At 32.6% G+C, this 8,577-nt stretch overlaps 4 non-coding genes across 4 annotated transcripts; all 4 read right to left on the reverse strand.

Moving 5' to 3' along the window:
- Positions 1 to 5,198: 5,198 nt before the first annotated feature.
- Positions 5,199 to 5,307, reverse strand: LOC141709971 (small nucleolar RNA Z107/R87). The gene has a single exon (XR_012570518.1). It is a non-coding gene; the product is annotated as a small nucleolar RNA Z107/R87 (small nucleolar RNA).
- A 231-nt stretch (positions 5,308 to 5,538) lies between these two features.
- Positions 5,539 to 5,634, reverse strand: LOC141709978 (small nucleolar RNA snoR31). Its single transcript, XR_012570525.1, has one exon. It is a non-coding gene; the product is annotated as a small nucleolar RNA snoR31 (small nucleolar RNA).
- Positions 5,635 to 5,694: 60 nt separating this feature from the next.
- LOC141710013 (small nucleolar RNA R30/Z108) lies at positions 5,695 to 5,794 on the reverse strand. Its single transcript, XR_012570557.1, has one exon. It is a non-coding gene; the product is annotated as a small nucleolar RNA R30/Z108 (small nucleolar RNA).
- Positions 5,795 to 5,856: 62 nt separating this feature from the next.
- LOC141709970 (small nucleolar RNA Z107/R87) lies at positions 5,857 to 5,963 on the reverse strand. Its single transcript, XR_012570517.1, has one exon. It is a non-coding gene; the product is annotated as a small nucleolar RNA Z107/R87 (small nucleolar RNA).
- Positions 5,964 to 8,577: the final 2,614 nt, after the last annotated feature.

The raw sequence follows: 8,577 nt of genomic DNA on the forward strand, positions 1-8,577 counted from the left end.
TTGGCGAAAGTTCAAAATTCTTTTACAAATCTTCCAATCTTTATTAATCCAATGAGCTGTCAAGCACATGTAATTGATATTTTGAACGGATGTCCAAGTATCCGTTGTAAAGGATACCCTTCAGAAACCAAGCACTTCTTTAATTTCACCAACTCCTCACTGTATATCTTTAGGCAGTCCCGTGCAACAGTCCATCTGCTGGGCATCTTAAATTTTGGCTCCGCTTCGTTCATTAATTCTCTAAACCCCTCATGTTCCACTATCCGGAAAGACTGATTATCTTTAATACACATCAATGCAAGCTTTTTCCTCAATTTCAGTTGATCAAACGTATGAGCCTTGAGTGTTTGAAGACTTTCATCATTGGACATTTTTTCAAATTTTAACGTCTTCTGCAGTTTATCAAGATTGGTGCGTAATGGCGATTTAGCGCACACCGTCTTTAAATGGTTCATCATACCAGATGTACCATTTCTGTTTGTGTTGCAACCTATAATCACCTTACAGAACTTGCATTGGGCTTTTTTAAAACCTACTGGGCAGCCTTTAATTTCATCGAAATAATCCCATGCCTTTGAACTCTTTTTGCCCTTTCTATCGCTTTTTCCACCTTCTTTATCATCCTGATCAACACCTTTCACTTCCCCATCTTCCAAGTCCACATGAACCTATAATTAAAAGAGAATAATCAACAAATAAATAGGCATAACGTACAGGAAACAAAATAACTAGTAAATGCAATCCTCAATCATATAACATATAACAAACGTACAGGAAACAAAATAACTAATAAATGCAATCCTTAATCATATAACATATAACAATTAGACACAAAATATACTTAATTTTAATCCCCATTGTCAATCATATAACTAGTAAATGCAGGGCTTATTAGCTAACTAGTAAATACAATATAATAACAGAATAACAAATTATTCATATATATATATATATATAGTGAAAAGACTCATACCACTTCTTTCATGACTACATCTTGTGGAGGTGCTTGTTGAGGAACATCTTGACTAGACATGGTTAATGATGGAATGAACTTCTCCTACGACTTGAGATTGAGAGGGATGATTGATGTTTAATGAGAGGGATGGGTCACCGATTGTAATCGACTAATTGTAACTTGTACTAACCCTAGACTAATTCGTGTGAATGTGAACTGTGAAGTAAGAAGACTGAAGAGTGAATGCGGAAGGATAAGCCCATATCCAATTAGACAGTGGGTTAAATGACAGTGGATTACTGGGTGTTATAGGCCCAAATTAATAAATATTGGCCCTTATTATAAAATAGCATATATTTATTAATTTGTAATTTTTTTAAAATTCATATATATTATATATATTATTTATTTAATTATTTATTTAAATAATCGGTTCGGTTCGGTTTTTTTCGGTTCGGTTTTAATCAATAACCGGAACCAAACCCATGAAGTCGGTTCGGTTTTTAATTTTTCGGTTTCGGTTTCGGCTCGGTTTTTTTCGGCTCGGTTTTTATCGGTTTTTACTGGTTTCGGCTCGGTTTCGGGTTTTTTTCGGTTTTTTGCTCAGCCCTAATATAAACTACCTTTCTCAGTTCTTTGAAATCATTTTCATATGGATCAAACACTAGAAAATTTAATAGAATACTTTATTGATGAGTTTTGCTTCGACGATACTGAAGATAATTGTCGTCTCGAACTCTATCATGAAATTTATGGTCAAAGCTTAATATCTGTGCCTCGGAAAAGTATATTCAGAAACCGTGAAGCGGGCATCAACGTCTAGAGAATGATTACTTTTCAGCAAATCCGGTATATACTGAACAAACATTCTGACGAAGATTTTGTATGGGAAGGCATATTTTTCTACGTATTGTGAATGCTATGTCAAATTTCGATTCATACTTTCAACAAAGGGTCGATGATGTGGGAAGAAAAGGTTTAATACCATTATAGAAATGTACTGCGACAATGTGCATGTTAGCATATGGAATATTCGTTGACGCTGTTGATGACTACGTTCGTATTGGAGAGAGAGAGAGTACTGCGATTGAGTGCTTAAAAAAATAGGATACTTGCGAAAGTGAATACTTGAGAGTGAATACTTGCGAAAGCCAAATTCTGATGATGTTCAATGCCTATTACAGATGGGTGAGGCTTGCGACTTTCCTAATATGATGGGAAGTATAGATTGCATGGTGGCAATGAAAAAAATGTCTTAAAGCCTAAAAGGGAATGTTTATGAGTGTCAAAAGGAGTTGCAACAATTATACTGGAAGCGGTTGTTTCATCTAATCTGTGGATATGGCATGCATTTTTGGAGTTGTTGGATCAATAATGACATAAATGTGTACGGTCTCAAGTATTTGATGATGTGCTAGAAGGTCGTGGTCCAAAAATAAATTATTCTATCAACGGAAACAATTATAACATGGGATACTACTTAATATATCCAGAATGGGCAATATTCATAATAACGATAGCACGTCCGTAAAGTGAGAAAAGAAAACTATTTTCAAAATATCAAAAAAGCCAGCGAAAAGACGTCGAACAAGCTTTTGGTGTGTTACAGTCTCGTTTCACAATGGTACGTGGTCCTGCACGTTTTTGGGACAAAACATATCTTGAAAAAATTATGAGAGCATGCATTATAATGCATAATATGATTGTTAAAAATAAGAGAGACACTTATGCCACACAATTTGGTCATTTATCAATTTATGATGATGCAACAAATGGTTTATCGCAATCAAATTTAGGTGAAGAACCATTTATCCCGTATAAAACGTATATTCGAAATATTTTACATATGCGTGATAAACAGACACATTATCAGCTACAAAATGACTTGGTTGAACACATCTCACAATTCCATAATAGTCGTTAAATTCTTATTATACTATTTTAAATTTAATGTTTGCTCGTGTAATGTTTTTAATTCATTTGAATGTATTTTGTTTTAATATTATTTTTTTAACAACTAATTATTTTAATTTAAACAATTATAATTTAAATATTATTTAATAAATTAAAATTAAAATATAAAATATTATTTAACTTAAAATATAATATAATATGAGAAAGAAGGACCCCGCAAAATGTGGCAATTGGGCTTGCCCAACTTTTTTTATCGTGCCCTGCTTTTCCACATGAACAAGATGAATTGACATAAATATAGAAGGGGCTGCCAAGATGAATTCAAGATGAATTGACATAAAAAAAAGAAGGGGCAGACATAGGGCTGTACAAATAAACCGCTCAACCGCATCCAACCGCTCGCAACCGAACCGTATTTGCCGATAATCGCCAAACGCGGGTTGGTTGTGGCGGTTTGGATGCAGTTTTAAATTCTTAAAAATCGCAAAATTGCAACCGCAACTCGCAACATATATTTATAATACAATATATTTCCAAAAATGTAGTTGATATCATATAAATTAATAAGTATACACATTTATCAACTAATCTTAGGTTAATGTTAAGGCTTTATTCATCAAATTCACAATCATTATAAGATAAATAACCAAACAAATGAAAAATATAATTAACATGTAATTTTTTTTATCATTTTCCTTTTTTTTCTCTCGCATCCACATTTTTGTATGTTTTTAATATCCTTACTTCACTCGGAGCATTAATTTATATTTTATTTTTGAATATAATTTATCACGTAACTTAAACTTCAATTTATTAATATTCCAAATTTATTTTTTTGCAAATTATTAATTATTTTAAAATAAGTGGTTGAACCGCAAACCGATCCGCAATAACCGCAAATTCGCAACCGCAAATGACGCGGTTAACCACATCCGCCGATCCGATCCGAATCGCGTATTGCAGCTGCTCTTGCAGCTATGGGGGTCCAGAGTCCAATGGGGTCACTGGCATCCCTAAATTTCTGATATAAGCCGAGTAGACTTCCCCCAGATAGCATAGGCTAGGGCTGTACCGCTCAACCGCATCCAACCGCTCAACCGCTCGCAACCGAACCGCATTTGCGGATAATCGCGAAATGCGGATTGGTTGTGGATTCAAATTTTAAAAACCGCTCATTCGCGATTTGGATGAGGTTTTAAATTTTTGAAAATCGCAAAATCACAACCGCAACTCGCAACATATATTTATAATAAATTATATTTCCAAAAATATAGTTGATATCATATAAATTAGTAAGTATACACATTTATTAACTAATCTTAGGTTAATGTTAAGACATCATTCATAAGATTCGCAATCATTATAAGATATATAACCAAACAAATTAAAAATATAATCAACATGTAATTTTTTTTATCTTTTTCTTTTCTCTCGTCTCCACATTTTTGTATGTTTTTAATATTCTTGCTCTACACGGAACATTATTTTATTTATTTTTTTTAATCTAATTTATCACGTAACTTAAACTTCAATTTATTAATATTCCAAATTTAATTTTTTGCAAATTATTAATTATTTTAAAATAAGTGGTTGAACCGCAAACCGATCCGCAATAACCGCAAATTCACAACCGCATTAACGCAGTTAACCGCAACCGCATGAAACGGATGACAATTTTCTTGCGGTTGCGAATGAAACGGATGACAATTTTCTTCGCAGTTTGATTCGACTTTTACCCTAAAACCGATCCGATCCAAACCGCGTACACTCCTAGCATAGGCAGTGTTGCCCATTTGGTAATTGTGTTCTGCCTCGAGTCCGAAAGGTCTCTGCACTGGGAATCTATTTGTTTCCAATTTAGTAGTTTTTGTTGATTTTTAACTCATAATTAGTTTACCCCTTTCTCTCTGAAAATTTTTCTTTTCATATATTCTTCATAAATTTTTTACAAATCTAAGTGTTTCCAATTATTATTTAATTAAGTTGTTAGTAATCTAGTGATACGAGTAAAATATTTAAAAAAATATTCAATTTATCGTAGAGTGACTGTGTGAGTAAACTTTTTATTTTTTATTCTTCTTACTATATACACAGAGGAGAATGACAGTAAAATCGGGCTTTGACAAGTAGTTGGCCTCTCCGCGTTGTTGTGCTACTGCCCAACTGGGCTTTTAGATGAAACACATAAGTAGTTGGATATAAATATGAGATGTCAATTAATTAGAAACACTCTGGAACTCAAGTCATTTGTTTTTTCGGGTAAATTTACATTATCATATTTCTTCTCACTTAAAGATTAACAGCAAAAATTAATCGCAAAATGAAGATTAATCGCTCAGTTCAGCGGGGTTTTCGACACGCATAAAACTTCTCATAAGAACAAGAAACTCTGCAATCCGGTCTGTTGAGCTTGAATTTATGTAGTCATCCTCACGATCCTTTTTCTTCACTTAATTAATTTAATTACATAATTTCAATTAATTAAAAAACCGAACACAAAAACAGATTCATAATCATCAGAAAGATATGCTTCTCATCCACAACTACTTTCAGTTGTGTCCAATGGTGTCCTAAGATTATTTTATCTTTCATCACTTGAATTGAACCCTATTAAAACAAGATTATTAAACAAAAACCTAAAAAAATTATCAACAAATAATAGTAAACACTACGATTCAGCATGAAGTTTTAACATCACTTGAAATTTAACAAATTTCTCAGTCCAAGTGTTGGATAATTAAACTATTATGCTTCATCATCATCGCTCAAATTATGAAAAATATATTTTTTTTTAAAAGAAAAATTAAAAAAGGAGAAGGTGAAGATTACTCAGTGTTGGCAGATATTATATGGTTCGATTCAGCCAGCGAGTGTCCTCAACATTAATTAAGAAGAGGGAGCTTAGCTATCATCATCGCAATCTTCTTCGACATACACAATAAAAAAACATAAATCAAACAAAATAATAATTGATTAAAAGAGAGTCGAATCGCTCAGTTCAGCGGGTTTCTCGACACGCATAGAATTTATCGTATTGAGAAATTCCTGCAATCCGGTCTGTTGAGCTTGAATTTATGGAGTCATCATCACGATCATCTCTCTAATTATTCAATAAATTTAATAAACAAGAATTAAATACATAACATATAAATAAATTTACAAAGAAGAGATAGCAGATGATGAGGAGACTATTTACGAGTGATTAAGATGTGAGGGAGAGGCGCTATTTATAACATAACTCGTAGCTTCATTTTAGGGTTTGGATGCGGAAGACTTACTGGGCCTGGGCTTCGGCTTGTTTTTAAAACTCTGTTTTACTTAGATGCTCGTATATGGTCCAGTGTTTAAGTATAAAATATTGTAAAAATGATTCATATTACAGAAATAAAACAAATTAGGTACTCGGAGGAAGAGATAAATCATGTTCATGCTTATACATAAAGTAAGGTTAAAATTTTCCAATACATTTATGACTGGTATCATTATATTTATTTATATTTACTAGTATTTTTGCCTACTACACTCTGGTTTTGTAATTTTTTAATTTTTTATATAAATATGAATAAAAAACATGGAATTTCATTTATATGTAATAATTTATATGACTAAAGTATTTCATTCACTCCCAATCTTTATCACTAATAGAATGGATAAAAAAATGACATTTATTTTGATTTATTTGAAAAGAATTGTTTTTATGTATTAATTAATATAGGTTGCTGACAGCTAGTGAGTTCAAATTTTGTTTTGTAACTTGTGCCCATTAAATGTTAAAATTAAAGCAGGGTAAAACATTATTTTAATTACATGTCCTCCTTGTCATGTGAGAGATATGCCTCTTTTCTATGTTTCATTCTCTTCAGGTATGTACTGCTTCTTTCATAAAAAAACTATAATGCATGTTGTGTTCTTATTCTTCTAGTAATATGAGTTCATAATCTTGAGAATGAGTGTAATATATGACCGACATTTCGACACTGTCGACACACTGCCAACGCATCTTGAAAGTTCTGCTGCATGTACCTTTTTGAACCCAAAAAATTTGCTGGCAGTATAAAACCTTTGTCGGTATTAGCTGTGTCAGAATTGCCATTCTCAACATTCTTCTTTATATTGTTGTACAAATCACTCCTTAGATTTGTTTGGTGTGTTTTTAACCACCACAAACGTGATTGTTCAATGCACGAAAAGGCATCAACAATATATTGTTGGAACAATCTTCCACCCAAACGCGCGGTCATTCCTAACAAATTCAAGATTTCAAAATTTTATAAACATAACAGCCAACAAATGATAGAAACAAACACAAAATAATAAAACTAATAAATTAAACAGACAGCAAAGTACAGAAATAAACACAAAAGAAACAGAACTAATAAATTACCTTTAATTGGCCGTACGTGCTGTGACGTCCTCAGCAAGTAACTAAATGACAGTTCTATGATGCAATAATCAAAATCTAATCACAATACTTTTAAGGCATTCTCTTTTAAAACTCTAGGTGGCAGATTTCTATATTTGGGCTAGGAAAGGTTTATGAAGAAATAGTTGGGTTTTCAAGAATCAAGGTTCAAGATAAAGCGAAAGCCGACATTTATCACAAATCATCAACATGATCTCAAGGATCTTTCAAATGGAAAGCGAGAATCTTTTCTACTATGGGAATCAATTATATGATTGATAACAATATCAGAATCAAAATCAGGGTTCTCAAAGTTGTATGCTAAACAATAACACAATCAATTCATTTTGAATCATTATAAACCATTTCATTTTCAAAGAATCAATTTGCTAAAGCAATGCATTCAATATCCTTTATAAAATGATATGGAACCCTTCATTGGACTACTTCAACTTTTAATTCATAATAATAATACGGGTGATCATCTCGTACCGACCTCCATCTGGTCGTTAAGGTACCTATGGCATAATTTCAACCTTAAATTGGACTAGCCCCGCTAGTCTCTTATATGACTGGACTAGTCCCACTAGTCTCTTACGTTTCAATCCAATCCATAAGGAATTCATTTAGAAAACCTTGTGTTGGAAAAGAAAGGTTTTACTATGTTCATTTTATCATTACCAAGAATATGAAATCATTCAGACTCTTTCAAGTCGAAACTCATTCTTAAGTTCAATTTCAAGAATTCAAAGAAAGTGAATGAATCAAAGGTAAGCAAAGTTTAATGCTAAGGATCTTGATCAAATGATAACAAGGTATACAAGTTAGGAAATCAAAATAGTTCCAAGGATCATCATGGTAAGGTAAACAAAGGAATGAAGGATCACTACGCAAGGGGGTTCATAAAGGTTCTTATAGGGTTTACAAGAATTCAAGGTATCAACAGGTGATCATGATATGAATAAAAAGGTTACTATAAAGGTTTGAACAATAATCATATCAAGTCATTACAAGAATAATAACAGGGTTTCTCAAGAATCAATAACAGGTTCACAGGGATTAATAACAGGGTTTCTTAAGAATCAATAACAGGTTCACAAGTTTTATAAAACATCAATACTCTATCATGGCATCAACAATATCCTTTCAATACACAACTTGTACAAGGAGGCAGAGTTACTTGCGTGAATTCGCTTTCCTGTTTTACAAGGGTTGAACTACTGCCACCTTGTACACCTTTCCCTTTCCTAGCCTGAATGCCCTCACGCTCTGAATCTACAATCCAAAAATCAAAACCCTAATTGGA

This window comes from Apium graveolens, chromosome 2, assembly GCF_009905375.1.
Source record: "Apium graveolens cultivar Ventura chromosome 2, ASM990537v1, whole genome shotgun sequence".
Lineage (NCBI taxonomy): Eukaryota > Viridiplantae > Streptophyta > Magnoliopsida > Apiales > Apiaceae > Apium > Apium graveolens.